Source organism: Mustela erminea, chromosome 16 (assembly GCF_009829155.1).
Source record: "Mustela erminea isolate mMusErm1 chromosome 16, mMusErm1.Pri, whole genome shotgun sequence".
Lineage (NCBI taxonomy): Eukaryota > Metazoa > Chordata > Mammalia > Carnivora > Mustelidae > Mustela > Mustela erminea.
This window is the reverse complement of record NC_045629.1, coordinates 69,486,690-69,505,625: the sequence shown is the minus strand read 5'-3', so window position 1 is coordinate 69,505,625 and position 18,936 is coordinate 69,486,690. Positions and strand designations below refer to the sequence as shown.

The 18,936-nt window shown below is 52.6% G+C and overlaps 1 protein-coding gene across 20 annotated transcripts in view; it reads left to right on the top strand.

The window, feature by feature from the left end:
- MTSS1 (MTSS I-BAR domain containing 1) overlaps positions 1 to 18,936 on the top strand; it is a 157,754-nt gene that overhangs the window by 102,692 nt on the left and 36,126 nt on the right. The window contains exon 1 of one of the 20 annotated variants that reach the window (XM_032315968.1): positions 13,910 to 13,929. The exons of the other annotated variants lie outside the window; for them this stretch is intronic. The gene's annotated coding sequence lies outside the window, so the exon portion shown is untranslated. Of the gene's footprint in view, positions 1 to 13,909; positions 13,930 to 18,936 lie in introns of those variants that run through there. 20 annotated transcript variants of the gene reach the window in all.

Below are 18,936 nucleotides of genomic sequence, written 5' to 3'. Positions count from 1 at the left end.
GCCGCAGAAATCTCTTCAGACCCAGAGGAGGAATTTGTTGGAGGATTTGGGGGTGGCAGGTTGGGGGGGGCAGGTGCTCGCAGAACCCTATTCTGCTCCCTTCTTCCTTTCGCGTTCCCCTACTCTGTCATACCGGTGACACGCAGGTGTACTTTATCTCGTTCTCCTGGGACCGTGGGGTCTTACTTGTGCCTCCCATCCCGTGTGCTGGCCCGTGGGGGCTGAGTCACAGCGGCTGGCCCCAGGCGGGATGTCAGGTCACGGGAGGCGTTTTGCCAGCCAGGAGGCTCACAGAAGGGAGCAGCGCCCCGGGGTGTTTCTATGACCTGAAATAAACACAAACACGCTTGCGGCAGAGGCCACAGCCCAGAAAGAGACAGCGCCTTGAGCTAACGCTCTTACCCCACCTGCTTCCCAGTCAGCCCAAACGCCAGTGAACATGGCTCGGTTGGTTTCCCAGTCCACTGCAGTGACCCCTTCTCTACCACATCCTCAAACCCGGGACCGCGCCTGGAGCATTCTGACGTCCCACGGAGCCTCAGCGTGTTCTGAGTGTCTTGTATGAGGTCTGGCTTATCTGTGCCCCGTATGTAGAAATGTGAAATGGCAGTCCTGATTCGATCTAAGGCCCATAAGGTCCCGAGCCCTGGCATCTGCCACCTCTGACGCCGGCAACCAGGAGAGTGCTGAGGAGAGACGGGAGGACCCTGAAGGGCAGAGGTCTTGGAGCCCCGCTGCCTGAGCCGGATGGAGGCTGTCCAGAGAAGAGTGCGCAGCTTAGCAGTTTGTGCGCTGATTCACAGTGACTCGTTCTGGGACCCCCAGACTGATCTGGTCCGGGAAAGGGGTCCCATTCCTGTTCTTGCATTAGCTTCTCCTCCAAAACCATTCCAACAGCAGAAGCCGAAGTTGAGATGAGATCATTGAAATCTTTTGAAATGTTTTTTAATCTTAATTTTTAAGATGGTAAAATACATATAAATATAAAATATACCATCTTTTTACCATTTTAAAGCATGTTTAAGTGTATAGTTCAGCAGCAGTAGTGGTACTAGTGTTATGTACCTTGTCATATAATCAATCCCCAGAACTTCCTCATCTTGTGAAAACCGACACTATACCCATTAGATGATAGCTCCCTGTTTTCCCTGGCCCCTGGCCTCTGGCAACGACCGTTCCACTTTCTGTGTCCATGAATTGGACAACTGTGGATACATACAAGATTTATTTGTTTGAGAGAGAGAGAGAGAAAGAGAGAAAGAGTGAGCGTGAGCAAGCATGAGTGTGTGTGTGGGGGTGGCACAGAAGGACTCCCCGCTGAGCACAGACCCACACGTGAGGCTTGATCCCATGACCTTGAGATCCCAACCTGACCTGACACCGAGAGTGGGACACTGAATCCAGGCACCCCTCTCGTTCCTTTTTAAGGCTGGCTTATGTTCTGTTGTATATATACCGCATTTTGTTTGTCCATTCATCCACTGGTGGACCCGGGTTCCTTCTGCTTCTTGGCCATGCCTCTTCTTGTCAACCTTTTCATGGCTCCCATTTGCTTGGGGGTGAAATTTCTTCCCCAGCTTAACCTTGTAGCTGAGGCAATTTCAAGGCCAGGCCTCTTCCTGCCTTTCTCTCCGGCCTCATCCTCTGACTACTGTCTCTCCATCCAGGATGCTCTAGCCACTTTGGACTCCCTGGAGGCCCGCAGACCTGTCCCCTCTTGCTGCTGGTTCTTCCTCGCTCTCTGGACTCACCAGCACGCTGTCTTAGGCTGGCTGGGCTGTGGCCCGCCCAGCTTGGACAAGCTCTTCCCTCCAAATCTGGGACCTTCCACACTGTATCATCCATTTCTGTGTACTTCCTATTTTGTGCCGGAGCCCTGCGTGCTGTTTTTAGAGCGAGGACCATTTTATGGATGAACCCCAGCATCTGTGCGTAGTAGGTGTGGCATGTTCATTAAACACATGAGGAATATTGTTTTTTCAAATATAGGAGGCTCTTCCCTTCCTCCCTCTGCTCTGCCCTTTCCTCCTTGCTGCTAAAATCCACGTCCCATGTAGAAACTGAGCGCTTCTTCCAAGAGCCACACTGGGACGAGACTGGTCTGGTTTCGTGGTACTTGGCTCAGGTATGTCATGGGTCAAATGTGTGGGCTAGCCTGAGAACTGCCATGCCTGTATTATTTCTTGGCAGGGGAAAAATAGCCATTTTGAAACAATAACCACAAACAGTCTTCTGGAACAGGCACCTCTTTGGTAAGTTGAGGTCTACTAGTGGCACTGCCACTGGTTTGGAAATCAGATGTTTTTCCTTCCCTGTAATGAGGACAAAGGGAAGTGGGCATCAGGAAAAGAAACCTATCCATCCATCTGCAAAGGAGAGCAAAAGGTGTTGCAACTTCAGTCGTAGTCAAGTGATTCCTGAGAACGTAATGTATGATTTTTCACAAATGGGGTGGGCCCGCGGTGTTAGCCCCTGGTCTCTGCCTAACCAAGGTTTCAGTAGCAGAAAGCAGCTCTTCTTTCCTCCGAGCTGTCTGGGGGCTGTGGGGGAAGCTGTCCCTTTGCTGAGAGTGAATCGGTCTATTTTAAACTTTGCTAACCAACCCAGGGAAAGGAAAGGAGGGGGTTGGGGTAGCAGAGCTGGTGGAGCTGTGACTCAGGTTCCAGTCCCGTCTCCTCCTGGATTTGACTGGGGCCAAACCCAGACTTTCAGAGGCCCCTGACGCACCCTCTGTGGGCATGGTATCCTCTGGAGTCCCGCAGCGTACAGCCTATGCAGCTGTACACATCAGTCCCAAGAGGCTTGAAGGGCCTTTCAGTGGCTGTCTTTGAAGGCAGTGACCTCTTCCTCCTAATCAGTCACTACGGACGTTTCTGCTGCAGTTGAAGCATTTAACAGAAACCTGAAATGCATTTGGCAATGAGGTGGGATGTAAATCTAAAGCCAGATTGAGATGAAAGAGTCTTGTGTGAAGCTGTGTGTGCAGAGGTTCCAGGGAAGAGATCTGGAATCAGACAGCTGTGGTCTTGAATGTCGATAGCGTGACCATAGCAAGTGTCTACGGAGTCCTTTGTCTGGATAGGGCCTGCGCAGGTGCCCAGCGTCTTACTTGGCTTATCAGCCCTCTGTGGCCCTATAGGGAGGAAGTGCTGAGCTTTAGAGTGGACGCTGCCCAAGGTTACACCATGGTTTGCAGGGAGAGCTGGGGCAGTTGCTGTGGATGGGTTCTGGGTTCAAGTCCAGAAACCAAATCTCAACCTCTTAGAACAGCAGCCAGCTCAGCTGGGTTACCCTGAGCTGATCTGGGGGGCGGGTAGCCAGGGGACGGGGTGCAGACACACGACGGCAGGGCCTGCTGTTGTCCATCTTGGACATTCGGGAATCATGCTGTCCTTCCAGGGCCAGAGAAACGCCCCCTCATCACCTTGTACTAGCATACTGCCTGGAGGAATCCGTTCACTGTGAGGAAGGAGCTCGGAGGTGTAGCTTGAGTGCCAGGTTTGTCTGCTTGTCGAACAGGGCATTCATGGCGGGGTGGCGACTGTCCCGGGTTACTTAATCTACCCGATGGGTCTCAGTCTTTGAACTTAAGAAATAAGAAAATGGGGTTTACTCGGACTCATTTTCCAGCAGTTATTAATCCACTTTTGAATGCTGGTTTGTGGATTGGATACAATTCCGTGTTAATCTAGCAGCTTTTTGTGGCTGGGGATCTGTCCCTGCCCTGGGTTCCCTTGCATGTCTGTCTCTCATACACACAGGTGCGCAGCGGCACATATACCCACTCCTCAAATGGAAGTCATTCAAATGTCATTGCTTTTCCTGTTTTCTGGCTGGGGACAAGAGGGTCCCTGATGTCGAGCTTTCTAGCGGAAAGGTCAGTCTCGGGTTTGTAATTACTGGGTAATTGTCTCTGAAAATAAACTGGTATCTCCAGGGCTGTAAGCTTGTCTCCTTAGCCCTCTGGATGCAGAGCTGTTCTCACCTAATGGCTGCCTGCCTGTGCCATTTCCTGTGGCCCTGTGCAGTCATCTGGAAACGTGGCCGGCAGTCCCATAGTCCCACGGTGGGGGAAGGCCGGCTTCTTTTTCTCTAGCAGGAACGTGCTGACGCCTGCCTGTCCCTCCACTCTTCGTCTTCCGCCTTCTGGTCAGGATCCCCTCTCTGTGCTTCTGTCCTCCCCGGCGTGTCACCACTGGTGTGGATGTACAGAGCCCCTGTCAAGAGGGCTCTGTACCCGTCCACTCGTCCACCCGTCCCGACATTTGGAGCGCTGTCCAAATCCGCGCTTATGCTTGCAGGAGCTCATAACTCCTGTCTCAGACTGAGTCTGTGTGCTGATTCAGGACTGCTAAGGTTTGCTGGGCTCTTCCCTGGATGAGAGCTGGGTTCCTGATTAGGAATACGTTGGTGGGAAACCTGGGGGGCTGCCTTGCAGCATTCTGGGGAGACACCTGTGCATTGGTATGGTCCTGATAGCAAATCTGTGAAAACAAGCCCACTTGGGTGTTTGCTTTCTGTGCGGCATTGTAGATCATGTAGAGTTTCATCTTTTCAAGTTCTTCTTAGGATGATAGAAATTATTTATAAGGCACTAAGTAAACAGGAGTTTTAAGAACAGATTATGTAAATCATTCTGACTCTTTCTCCAATGAAATGAGCCTTTAAGCTTGCTCAGGATGGCGGTCCCACGGAGTGCTGCGCTGGCCCAGGGTGGAAGGTGCGGTTGGTGTCCAGAGGCCATCCGGGAAGTGGTGAGCCAAGGGGCGCGGTGTGCTGAAGGAAGCTGAGGGTTCTGGACCATTCTGTCCCGGACAGGATGCATGTAGGCACCCCGGAGAGCACCTGTTGTTTTGGAACCTCACTGTAAAGGGGCGGGGTCAGGAGGACAGGTGGCGGTGGACAGGTGGCGGTCATCTGTTTAGGATCTGGGAGGTTCCTCTTCAGGCTGTGCTGCTCCCCTCAGCAGCATGTATTGGTGGAATGTGGGGTTCCCTTTCAGCAATGCTTGTGTCCATTTTTACAATGCAAATTACGTGCCCCATGGTGCCCCCAAGTCAGCCGTGTCCCCTTCTCCCGATCCTGGTCTGCACAAGCGTGTTCCCCTGGGAGTTACCTAATCCGTCCGCATTCGTCTTAAAGGTGTCTGATGCCTGGGGCCATGGGAGAAGCCGTCCTTGGTGATGCTCCAAAGAGACACACATCACAGTGGCTTCCTGTCTCGTGGTCTGTGCACACGTGCTTGTGCACACCATATACATGTGGACACTAGGCCTGTGGTTATGTTTTTGCCATATGCAGCCTCCCAAGTGTTTCACTGAATACCGTTAGGGTCCCTAATGCATTGTGTGTGTTTAAGGTCCAAGTAAGACAGTGACGGGATCGTGAAATTTCCAGGTGACACTTAATGGTTGGAATTAGAAACTGGTCCTGTACTTAAGACCCAGAAGAAGCTACCTTCCGTGGCTGTGTTTGTTTTGTCTCAGCCTCCTTGAGCTAATGGCAGGTGTTGCCAAAGAGGTCACGGTGCTTTACCCGAACCTTCTGCCTGGAAAGGAAGAGGTTCTTCCGATGGAAGTGCTGCCCTTCCTAAAGCTTCGCCTGTGCTCACTTCTCTCCAGGGTTTGCAGAGGAAAACCCCCCTCTGCAATCGTCTTCCTCTGAGCACGGGACAGGGTGAGGTCTCTGGCCCGGGGGATATGTCACCTGAGTTTTGGCGACCGGTTGGCAGGGGTGGGAAAGGAAAAAATGCCAGAAACATGCTACAACTGGGCTGCCCCTGGGTCCCCTTGCGCTTATGCGTTCTCTAACTCCTAGATGCTGAGGCTTCTTCAGAAAGGGGCTTTAAGAAACCTCACGGCTTACTGTCGAGAACACCATTTGGTGGGTCCCTCGTCCGTCTCTATAACTCAGCCGTTGTCATGGCAACAGAGCTGCGCCTGCAAAGGTTTTTCTAATAGCATCTAAGGGGCTCTGGAGCTTCCTGAGGTTGTTGGTAATTATCTTCTAAAAAAAATATGTTCTGAATATTGTGAGCATTTTAATGGGCCCTGTTCCCTCCCGATGGGGACTTCCGAGGGCTGTATCAGTCCTCTGTCTTAAATACTCTACGTTTTGCCTTCTTGGTTTTTTTTTTTTTTCTTCTTCTTCTTTTGTGCATGCTCTTACGTGGAGGAAGACTTGCTATCCCATTGTTACACAATGCCTTGCCCATAGTAGGTACACAAGTGATTTTATTTGCGCAGCCAAAGCAGCTGAGCTTAGATCTAAATATTCTCTATGAGATTAGCATTTAGGAATATTCTTTCACTAAATGGTCTTGAACCTCAAGCCAGGCAGGCCTCCCAGGGCTCACAGGGGTCAGAACTCCTGTCCCTTTTGTTTTCAATCCGTGGGTGAGCCTACCTCCGGTAAGGAAGTGCTCATCACCCCCTCCTGCGAGCTCAGATGTAGCCCCAGCTACCACCTTGCTAGGGGTACTTGCTCTTAGGATGGGTTATTGTCTGATAAAAGAATTTTTATTTCTGTTTTGCTTTCCTTTATCTGCAAATATCTACGGAGGCTTTGTTCTGGGCCATGCGTCTTGCCAGACACTGGGAATTGAGAGATGGCCGGGACCCTGTGGCTGTCCACGGGGAGGTCACAGTCTAGTGGAGGACCCAGGCCCAGGGTGCAGTAAGCCCAGGATAGCGTCACACGTGCGGTGATGCGTGCATGTGCACGGGAAAGAGCCGAGGTGAGCCAGCAGCCATCTGGTCGCCTTCGCCTCTCCTCTCCCTCTGTTATCCCGCCCCAAACTGCAGATGCTGGAGACCCTGAGGTGCTAATTCCCCGGAAGGCAGAGGAGAGAGCTTACTCCATGCCCCCCCCTTTTCATACTGAGTCACCCTGAAGGCTACTTAACCTCCCAGGCATGGGGAGAGCTGGAGGCGCGTGGGGAACCAAGGGCCACTTTGTGACCTGCACTTAACTTACATCCAGCCACTTTGTCCTCACATGTTGTCTGATGCTTCTGAGCTTTCTCTTTTTCTCGGGACCCAGGTTTGAGGTTTCACGTGTTGGCTGGAGGACCTCTGGAGAGGGGTGGGACGCTTCCCCAGCAGGAGGCCCCAGTGTCTTATGGGGTGCAACACGGTGAACAGTCGCCTTCTCCAGGTCCCTCTGCTAAGTTGGGGACATCTGATCCACCTAGATTTCACCTGGTTAGGGTCCTTGTGATGGTGGAGTTCTTGGGGAGTTTGGGAAAGAGGTATTGGCCGAAGTACCCCAGCACCTTCAGCCCAAAGCGTGGTTGCTGGTCTGGCAGCGAGTCAGCATCAGCTGGGAGCTGATTAGAAATACAGAGTCTCAGGTCCACTCCAGACCTTCTGAGTCAGAATCTGCATTTTAGCAAAATCCCCTTGTGATCACAGTGAAAGCTCCCTGCTCTAGTTCCTGTGACACCTTACGGCCAGAGTAGCAAATACAAGGTACGTGTCCTTCCGTGGTACCTGAGTTCGTGGCAGACACTGCTAGCTGATGTAGGCACCCACTTTTCCATCAAGCCCAGATCCAACCTCAGAATCCATCTTAACACAGTGTTCCAGGTATCATTAGCAGGCAGTCAAAATTAGCCCAGAAGATATAAACCTGATTGCCCCACCCCCACCCCACCTTTGTGAAGGTAGTCTTAAAAAAACAAGGTGATCTTAAAAAACAAGGAATGCTTAGATCTTCAGAGTTGAGAATTATGCCCCTAATCATTCCACAGGGAAGAGGAAAGGGACACGAGCCCACTGAATGATCAGCTGTTGGCCACTGGAACATACACGGCGCAGTGGTAATAAATCAGTCCTAGCAGGCCCACGGGGTCAGGCCACGAGCTGGACAGAGCAGGGGAAGCCTCTGTTCATGCGTTTCCTCCCAAACCCCCACGCAGGACACAGGGCCAGTCCATGATTTCCGGCAGCTTCCCATGGGGTTTGTTTGATGACTGAGGAGCGGTTAGGTTTAAACTACTCAAGGGTGGTTATTGTCCTTGGGAAGGGTTTGGGCTGTTAGAAGACTAGGGAAAGGAAGCATACCGGGGAGCAGAGCAGGAAGAAGATCAGGAGTAGCTCTGATCGTTGAGTAGAATGTTCACGTCCCATCCCGTCACTGGCTCTCAGGGACATCTCATGTAGGCTGGTTCCGTTAACCTCGAAGGGTCATCAGGACGCTACAGTTTTGCCCTTTTTAATGGAAATTGGGCAGGAACAAGAAAATGTTTTGGGGGATGCACATTTATCTTTTGCTTCCAGCCCCAGCTTCTAACCACTGAGGACTCCGTGTTTCCCCAACATCTATGCACCTACCTTAAGCTTTGTAAGTACTGAGCAAATAGCGTTTTCAGGTAATATTTGAGCTGTCCCTCTCCCCCACCCTTTACTTTGGTGGACCCTAGTAACTATGAACCTGGGATTGCTTTTGCCAGATTTAATGCAGTTCCAGTACAACACAAAGCGCAGTGGGTGGTTGATTTGGCCAGAGCAGTAAAGAGATTGGAAATAACTAGGAATAGTCCTTGGTTCCCTTTACTAGTGCTTGATCTTAAGACTCAGCTGGGAACTCGAAACTAAAACCGGTTTACACCCTTGGATTGAACAGATGGAGGATGGATAGGCGGGGACGGCCAGCCCGTAGGCTCCTGGGGACGCTCGGCTTGTGTCACAGTGCTGCTCTCCCGCCCGCCTCGGCCTTCTACCTGCTTTCTCTGGTTGGAAGAGCCAATGTCCTGTTTGCCGTTTCAGGGTTAGTTAGAAGAAACCGGGATCAGAAACCACTGAAGAGTCATCCAGAAACGATTTGGGGAAGGTGTGGCCTGAGATAGAAATGGAGGGGGAGCAGAGGAGGATCGGGGTGAATCTGGATAGGAAATTAGCTGCAAACAGAAGCCTGTCCGCATCCCGTGCGCCACTAACGGAGTCCTGGCTGATGCGGCCACTCTTCTGTAGAACCTGACATCTGAGCTGCTCTTGCCTAGTTCCCTGTTACAGTGGTAGGTGGGGGTGGGCAGCAGGCACGGAGAAGGGTGGGGAGCCGGGGGAGGTACTAAGAGAATTGGGAAGAGCCAGCCTTACAAGCTTGGAACTCAGAGCTCCCATGTATGGAGGTTTGCTGAGCACCTACTGTGTCCAGAGATGTGTACACATCCCACTATGTGCCATTTTATAAGATAACAAAGAGATCTCAAATTAGACTAAGCAAAGATGAGGTCTCCACAAAACTGTGCTATAGAGGCTCCTCTTGGGACAGGTCAGTAGCTGAAAGAGTGATTTTGGGAAGGACACTCCTAGTGAGTAGAGGTAGTAGGTCCTTTGCATGGATAAAGAGCATCCCGCTGCAAAGGAAGCTGGCGGGATGCGATCTGCTGAGCCCGTCCATGTCTGCCTTGGGGAGCCAGGGCCTTGCATGCTCTGTGCTCAGTCGGCACAGAGCCCAGCGGGGATGTGGCCATGGTGGTCCGAATCTCGCTCATGAAACAGATGTTTAAGTGGAAGAGTTTTTATGTTCCTTCAGTTACAGCCAGGGCAGGGGGTGAAAACCTGACTTCTTATCCATTAGATATTCTGAGATATATTTGCAACAGTGAATTGTCCTGAAGAAAGTTTCAAAGGTCTGTAGACTCACCCCTGGGTACAGATCCTGAATTCTACTGTGTGACCTTGGGCAAATGACTTCACTTCTCTGAGCTTCCCTGTCCTCATCTGTAAAATGAGAATAATAATACCTACCTGGTAATGATACTTCTATGAGGAGTAGAAGGAGGTTTGCAAGTGTGCTTGCAACTCACTCTTCAATTATGAGCCACCCATAAATGGTAGCTATTCCTAATAATTTGGAAAGCAGCAAGGTTGCTTCCTGAGAACTGATGAAGTCAACATATTCTGGCATAGTTTGCAGGGGGTACAGAAGCCCCTTAAAGGAACAGAGTAGTTCATAGGCCAGCAACACATTTCTGGATAGCAGAGGTTTCAAGGTTAAACTGATGGTCACAGGGAGGGTCTGGTACCAGTGGAAGCAGAACCAGGGGACAGCTAAGGAGACAATCATGGGCTCAGCCTTGGGGGTTTCATCGCTTTTGGGGAGGTGGATGTATCAGGCTTTCTCTGATCCCAAGATACTGCCCTCTCCTGTGTCCATATGGTTCATCAGGCCCCCTTCTCTGTGATCTGCCCTTCCCTGAAGGCCACCTGGGAGGTAATGCCCGCATCAGTGGCTGTAAGCATCTTATTCTCCCGGCAGTTCAGTTTCACGGGCTAAGAAAACCCAGCCGCGCACTTCTGCCTAGTTGGCTCCCTTGACCTGAGCACCTGGCTCCAGTGGGGTGCGTCTTTCTGTGCCTGTGCATCAGTGGCAGACCCTCGCCGTGGGCACTGGTCATGGCAGCTCTCTGGAGGGCCAGTGGCATGTCCTGGTTGACACCCCCCTCCCCCACCCTGTTCCAGCTGGGCACTGTGGCATCCCGAACAGGGGGAGGGAAGGATCGCGGTCAGATTGCGTTTGCGGCCGCTCCGTCTTCCCCGGCGTGTGAGCGGGTCTGCGTGTTTGTGTTTCCGTATTACCGCTCTCGCTTTGCTTTTAAAACAGCAACAAAGAAAGAGGAATATTGGTCTTTGTGGCTGCCAGTACCGTGCATGCCAGACTCTCGTGCTTGCTGAAGCCTCCAGATGGTGGTGGGACTGTGTGCGGTTTTGTTTCCTCTGCTTTTTGAAAAGTCGTGAAGTGGGAGAGGCTGGGGAGTGTGAGCTTGGCTGCGAGATTGTCAGCTGATAACAGTTTGCGGTGTCTTCCACCCTGCGTGTGGGCACAAGGGTGTCTTCCCAAAATGTGTTGCTGCCCCTGCGCAGCATTCGCTGAGTGCACAGTATTAGCTGTCCTGTAAACACCAGCTGGACTGTCCTTCGCCGTTCAGCCGCATACAGTAGCTGAATAATACGTTTTTTTCAAACAGGAAACTCCATGTGCTTTTCTCTTCCATGAAGATGGAAGCGCGTGGTGGGGATTGCCATTGTAGCAAAAGGGAAGTTAGGCTTCCTTTGTGGGGGAGCATTTTAAGGGCTTCTTTTTTTAAAAAAAATCTTTGTAATTTTTTTCGCTTTCATCCTAAGGAACCCCCTGAGGACAAAGGGGCAGATCGTCCCACTGCTTAAAATACCGTTCACGTTTCTCATCGTCCCTGAGATCAGATAGATCGTGGGTTTGTTGCAAGAACATGTGGGTGATCTAAGTAGCACATGCAGAAGTGTTCTTCAACCATCGCCAAGGTTAACGTAAGGTGTTCGGTTGCTGTTGGGTGGTTGACGTCAGACCGGTGTTTCTACTGAGGGGAGCTGCTTACGTGGCTGATATACATGGTAACTAACCGGTCTGCGTGGTGACCTGCGATACCGCGACTGATTGTTTCTTTCTCTTCCCCTCCCCTCCCCGTCCCCTCCGTTAAACAAATATAGGGCGTCAAATGATGCTACCTTTCCCTGTTGTCCATCTCTCTGTGTCCAAGGATAAAAGTAAAATGGTGATGAAGCCGGAAGAAGCAGTTAATTTGTTCTTAATATCCTGCATGCCTTCTTTGACCTTTAATGAAAATGATGGTGCCCCCTGATAGGAACCAGCCGCCACACAAATGCGCAGGGAAGGGCTTGGGTGTGTTTCCCAAACACGAGAAAGGACAGCCAGTGTCCGGCTCCCGAGAGGGCATCAGGAGCTTCTCTGCTAATTAAGGCAACAGTGTGACGCTGAACAACAGGGCACTGCTGGTTTGTTGCTTGGTGTGTTTTCTAAGGGACTTTCCAGCCCAAAGGTCACCCTACAAATTCCTTGCTTCTAAGTTTAGATGAGCTGTGCGTTCCACGAGGACCGGAACTGTCTCCCCCGGTCATGGCCCAGGAACGGGACCGCAGCAGCATTTCCCCGGTATAGTGTAGGAGTGCTATCCCATCTCTTCTCCAGCATCCTGGCTGCCATAAGATGCTCTGCCTTAAAGGAAGCAAGAGGGTCAGCTGGTCCAGCCCAGAGGTCACCGGGAAAGTCCTCTTCCTGGAGCCTCAGGCAGGTATGCCCACCTCTAGCTGAGCTCCCGTTGGTGCCCTGCCTGGCGTGCTCCCTACAGACCCATTATTTTGTTGGTCGAGCTGTGGTGGTGCCCCTGATGGCCCTTTGCACTTGGCCCTTGGACTGGATATTTTGATATTTGGACTGATATTTGGATATTTGGGTAAAACATCACTTAGAGCTGTGAGGACTCTGAAACCTGCCTACAAGATGGCAGAAGTGGGGACGCCAGCTTCCCCGTCCGGGGAAGCCACGGTGGCTGTGGCGCGTGCCGGCAGATGGTGTCCCCAGCCGTGCCCTGCACCGTCTGGCCAGAGCGGCAGCTGATGCACGCTGAGGCAGCTTCTGTGATGCCCTGCCCTGGCAGTCTTCCAGCTGGCCATCAAGGTGAAAGACACCTGACGTTTCAAGATTTGGGGGCTCTCGAAGAGCAGGGGTTGGAGAGGAAGGACAGACATACTCTCTCTTCGTATACAGAACCTGCGATGCTGATTTGTTCTTAATATCCTGAGTGTTGTTGGCAGGAGAACTCCTGAGTGGCCTGGGATGGTACCAAGCAGCGGGGTCCGTGGGACCTTCTCTTTCCATCCTTTACGGGAAGGAGGCCGGTGAAACAATTGTCTTAATCTTGGCAGTGTAAAAGTAAACAGCAGAGACAGAGGGCAGAGGGCTGGGGACACCTTCAAAGGCTGGCTAGCCAAGGACAGCTGCCTGCCTGTTTCGGAGGCCTGGGGACACCGAGAGACTGGAGCTTGCTGCAGCCAGCTGACCATGAACCTCTTGATACCACAGCCCTGAGTTCCATCAAATGACCGCTTTGTTGATGCATAACTAAGGACAAGCAGCCCTTTCCAAGGCAGACCCTCTGGACCACTCTTCTCAGCCTCTGGTCTCCTGAGATGCTTGGAAAGAAGGGATAACCCGGGCTTTCGCAGGAAGCGCCTTTGTCCTGTTAACTTGCCTTCCATGTTCTCATCAGCCAGCTTCTTGGCGAAGGGCCGTATTCCACGTGGGGGAAGTGAGGGCCGTGCTCTGGTGGCTGGCACATCCATGTGGGCAGAGTCACTCCGGCCCCTGCCTTCCTGGGGGACGTGGCTGATTATCGCCACACCAGAGCCCTTCTTCCTGTGCCCGTCAATGTAACCAGTGCTCTGTATTTCTCTAGAAACTGTACCAACCCCTGCCTTCAGCAAGCGCATAGCTGGTAGGTTCTCTTTGTATATCCACACAGTGTGGACCGTTGTTATCCACACAGTATGGACCGTTGTTAAATTATTTGATTATAAGGTATATAAATCTTCGCAATGTGCACATCAAATCCAGATCGGTTGTTTCTGCAACGTAAGTGGAATGCTTGAAATAGGGGATAGAAACGAGTTGCTTCTTAAAAAGAAATACCGCCGTCGGATGGCATACGGATGAGGCAGTTGTGAAAGATCGGGGCCAAGATTGTGAAAAATTGTAACTGGGATACTCAGGCTGTTTCACAGGCAGCCTAAACTCTGACTCACAGGTGATGCCTTCTGGGTGTGATGTGCGCCACAGAGACCCAAGACCTGAGTCGGCAGCGCTGTTTACTAGAAAACAGTCTTCCACATTTGAGTGTAAGCAAATTAGACCCTTTCTGGGCCCCACAGCTAGTGGGGGGACTGAGCTGGGCTTTGAACCCACATCGGTTCACTTCGAAGCCTCTCTCTTAATCCTGTGTCTCTACTGCTTTTCTTCTTGATCTCCGTGTTAATTTGGGACATGGCAGGGAGCTGCCACGACGTCAGGTCAACCACAGTGAGCGTGCCACTGTGGGGTCTCCATGGCCTGCAGGCTGCATCGAGGCCTGCAGGTCTCGATGTCGCTCAGGTGGGTGGCCCTGGGGCTGGGGGGATGGAGTATGGCTGGGGCGGGGCCCCCAGAACTCCTTTGAGGTCAGTGGGGGAGGGAACGGGGTCACATACCACAACAGGTACAATCTGGTGTGCATCAAAGCAGATAGATTTCGGGAAAAGGTTCCTGATACAAACATGTCGCAGGGGCGGATGATCCTCTTATTTGATACGAGTGGCGTATCTGGCATATTTGGTGCACGTGTGCCCGGGAGCCACACACCACCACTGCTCTTGGATCTCATCAACTTCAACTGGGTGGACACGGGAAGTGGTTTCATGCATCTGCATGCACGAGGACGGAGCCCCCGCCAGGCTCCGGTGCGTGGCACCTGTGTATAGATAGGGTCCCATGTCACCGATCTTCAGAGACACTGTGGGGCTGTCAGTGCTTCTCTGGCCTGTGTCCAGACAGAAGGCACGAGCCATTGAGTGGCTAGAGGTCACTTTTGTGTTCCACGCCCTTGTTCCTCTGCGCCCCTGTTGGTCCCATGAAGGAGCCCTTCCCAGCTGCACGGACAGTGGAGCTTCTGTGCCTGGGAGCGGGCACGTGTCCTCCTCTCATGGCTGCATGGATCCTTCTGGTATTTTACACGGGAACATAAGCTGCCTCTGGTGCAATCAGTGTGTCCCTAGGGCTGTCAGGGAGGGGGTCAGTGCCTGTTGACTTGATGGGGAATGTCCGTTGCGTGTTTTGGAATTACTGTTTCTCCAATGGCAAGTGGGGTAGTTTCTCCACATGAGCAGGGGGTGCCTGTCACCTCTGCTCAGGAAGCCGGGGGTGGGCAGCGGGCTGACCTCTTGGAGCGGCTGCAGTGTGTGTGTGTGGGGGGGGACACTGCTGTCCCGGGGGAGAGGAGAGCTGTGGCTTCTCCAGGCCCAGTGCCCAGATCAGAGCGCCGTCCTTATGGGAGAAGGTCACTGTTCCCCTGGGCTAGTGGTTCTCAACAGGGGTGATTCTGCCCCGCCCCGCCAAGCCCGGGAGACATTTGGTAATGTCAGGACACATTTCTGGTCATCCTGACGTGGGGCGTGCTGCTGACACCCGGAGGGTCAGGGATGGACGCCGCGGGATGCCCCACAGTGGTCCGGCCAGCCCTGCATGACAAAGAAGGAGCTGGTCCCAGACATGAGCCGTGCTGGGGTCGAGAACCCCCGCGGCAGGTGAGCGGTCCCCGGCCCTCTCCTGGGGAGGCTTCCCAGAGCCTTCCCCTGTCCGAGGCTCTTTCTGACTGCTAATTAGGCTCCCAACAACTGAGCCCTCAGAGGGCCTCCAGGAAGCACAGTGATTTATTGTGGCCCCGAGCTCCGACCCGGGCGCTTCTTAAATCTTGTTTCCCCCTCCGCCACCCCCCTCCCTTCTGCCTCAGAAGCTGGGCCCCACAGACCAGCTTTTCAGCCCTCGCTGGCCACCTGCACGCTGGAGACCCCACCGTGGCCGGTGCATTAGGCCCCCGCTGTGTGGGGAGACGGAAGCCGCCTGCCAATGAGGCTGCGTGGAGGGGCAGGACGAGGCCACCGGATGCGTGCCACTGTGCCACCTCGCCACACAGCCACCGGGTGGCGACTTGCAGTGGGAAGGGTGTGGCCCTGTCGGACTTTTGTGGGGAACGACCATGGCTCAGTGTCTCCTTATTTTACCTTGTCGTCCCCAGAATGGCATAAAGCAGTTCGTATTCTGTTTGTGACTTTAATGTGCCTCTTTGTCCTCAGTGGGGACCTGTCCAGCTCGTCATAGTGGGAAAGGGCCTTCGGGTGTCAGTGAAAGTGGGGCTTGGATCTTAGCTCTCCCACTTCCCAACCCTGTGGCCCTCAGCAAGTTAGTTCACCCACCTGAGCTCCAATTTTCCCACTTATAAAGGGGGGACAAGACGACCAAGCCCACTGCATTGCTGTGAAAATTGCCTTCCCTGTGCCATTTCGTAGCTGCCCCCCCCCCCCCCGCCCCCCAACCAGTATGCTGGCTCCTCACGGGTCAGGCCCTTGTCGTCGTCTTTGGAGTCCCTGTATTTCTTGCTGCATGGTAGACCCTTATTATGGGGTACATTGAGTCTCCCAAAGAGATAGGTTGAAGTCTCAACCGCCAGCACCTGTGAACGGGACCGCACTTGGACATGAGGTCTCTGCACGTGTGGTCAGGTGGAGGTGAGGTCATTAGCGCAGGCCCTGATCTAGTACCGGTGCTGTCTCCATAAGGAGAAATTTGGACACAGACACATGCAGAGCAGGGAATATCTTCACTGGTGCCTCGTGTGAAGACACACACACCCAGGAGCCTGTCCCCAGGCAATGATGACAGACAGGAGTGAGGCATCGGCAAGCGCCGGGTGGCCTGTAACCACCAGCAGCTGGAAGGAGGTGGAGACGGTTCTCCCCTGTGGGTTTCTGCAGGAGCACGTCCCTGCCCACACCTTCACGTCAGACTCCGGCCTCTAGAAGCGTGGGACACTACATCGTGGTGCTCTGAAGCCGGCTGGTTCAGGGTGCTTTGTCATGGCCGCCCCAGGAGACAGGTGTAATACCCAGTAAACATTTGTGGAATGGTTAAGTGTGTCAGGTGCAAGACATAGGATTCTGCCCCAGCATTCGTGCTCTGCTAGTCTAGCCCCTGGACTTTCTTTTTTTTCTTTTCTCTCTCTACCGTTTCTGTCCTTTGCCATCCATGCAGTGTAGATCACTGAGCGACTTTGTGCTGCTTTATTATAAAAACCTTTGCTTGTCACAGCAGAAGGTGCTTCTGTGCCCCACACTGGAAGGAATGAGGGTTTGTGCCGTGAAGTGTATTTGCGTCCCAGCAGCCGTTTCTTTCAGCAGCGGGCTGCTTGCTGGTGCTCAGGAGAAGCACATGAGGCCCGCGTTCCCTGCCCTCTTCTCCGTTCAACTGGCAGGAAACAGGACTGAATCAAAGATGCTATAAAAACATACCCTCTCGCAAAACAGGAACTCCAGGTCCAGAGGTTGCCTGGGCTCCATGTGTTAGATTGGTGGCTCAGGGAGGTCCCTGGGGATGCCAGCCCCTCTGTCTTCTGTCCGGAGGACAGATCTCATCCTAAGGCAGGTGTCCCCATGGCCATCATGATAGCTGGTCAGGGCCATTTTCTCCATCGACCTCCTGTCCCAATCCTGAACCAGCCACTGTCAAAGGGGTGGGATTAGGTCACTGGCCCAGACTCAACCATCTGAGGATGGATGGGCTCTGGAGAGACACACAGTGCCCCCGGCACTCTCCAGATTAACAACTCGTAGGCAGCGATGCTGGGCAGAATGATGCCCTCCCCGAAAGGGTCTCCATCCTCAGCCCCAGGACCTGGGACTACCGTTGCCAACAGTACAGGGCAAAAGAACTCTGCGGTTGTGATTCAGTTAAGGATCTTGAGATGAGATTATCCTAGATTATCCATCTGGGTCTGTGTAATCACAAGGGTTCTTCTAAGAAGGGCGTAGAGGATCAGAATAAGAGAAGATGAGAGGACTGTGCAGAAGTCCGAGAAGAGCAAAGATGCTGAGCTGCTGGCTTTGAAGGTGCTGGAAGAGGCCACAAGCCAAGGGATAGATGCAGGCGGCCCCTAGAGGCTGCATATGTGCTGCCTAAGCGAGCGCAGCCCCTGGAGGCTGCAAAAGGCAGGGAACAGGTTTGCCCCTAGAACCTCCAGAAGGAACACAGGCCTCCTGACACCTTGATTTTAGCCCCATGAAACAGATTTTGGACTTCGGACTTCCAAAACTATAAGATAATAAATGTGCCTGGCTTTAGGCCCGTTAAGTTTGTGGTGATTGATTATAAAAATAATAGGAAGGAAAAATACCATTGTTTCTTTAGGTGAACTTGCATCAGTCTAGACCTTTTCTAAGAGAAGACCCTTGTATTTATTTTGAATATTCTATAGTGTGTACATGGAAGACACAGAAAGATTTACGGATTGAACAAAGGACAGGCCCAGCCCCTGGGCCTGCCGCCTGGTATGGGCTTGCCGGTCCGGCGATCCGCTCTCAGAATGGTGGATGGCGGCTCCTTCCTTCAGCACCAGTGCTGGGTGCGGGGAATCCAGAAACAAGTACGATCTTGTCCTCACTCACAAGCTGCTGAGTGTCTCAGCCGTTTGATTCCATAAATATTCTCACTGTCAAATCGGATTCCTTCCAGATGTCTGCTCTGTCTTTGTAGCTAAAGCTGGTTTCCTCTGAAGCTTTTTCAAACTTGCTGATTTTTTTTTTTGGTAAGTTTGAGCAAGGGTCAGGAAGAGCGTAAGATGTTAAGCATATCCACAGATAGAGCTATTTTTAGGGTGCCCCATGTTGCTGCGATCAGCAGTAATTCCAGCAGACAGATCCCAGGGTCCGTGGAAGGGGTCACCCGCCTGTCTCCTGCCCTGTGTCAGTTGGACAGAGATGCTGCTGTTTGGAAGTTGTCTTTGTGGTTTTTATTTCCTCCCCTCTCAGGCTTTCCTGTGCTGCGGGGGCCGGGCGGTGAGCACAGACGGCCCGTTTAGGAAGTGCTTGTTACTGTCCCGTGGGGTAGCTCTTCCTGGGAAGCCTCTGGCTTTCCTGGGGGTGACAAGTGACTGGTGGCCATTTATGGAAAATGTCTGGGAAGGTAACAGAAATAATGGAGCAGAGAAGTGGGGTGAGGGAACTGACCTTGAGTGATCTTTTTCAACCCTGGAAGTCTCTCTTGAGAAAACTAAGGCAGGGGTTTTCTGTGGAGCAGCTGCCCACCATTGTGATCTCGGTGGTAGCTTAGCAAGGACAGGAGCTCAGTCCTCTGGTACTAGCTCGACATTTCTAAGCTCCACTGCCGGAATTTGAGAGCTGGGCTTTAAAGGCCTAATGCCCCTCAGAGCGTGTCGGGAGGTACATTTAGCAGTATTCATTTAGGCTCCTGGCTCTGCCCCTGCCCTGCCTTTCTCTGTCTGTAGTCAGCGCCATATGCTGGAAATGCACAGGCCCTGGAGGCTCAGCCCGGGTCAGAACCCCACTTCCTAGC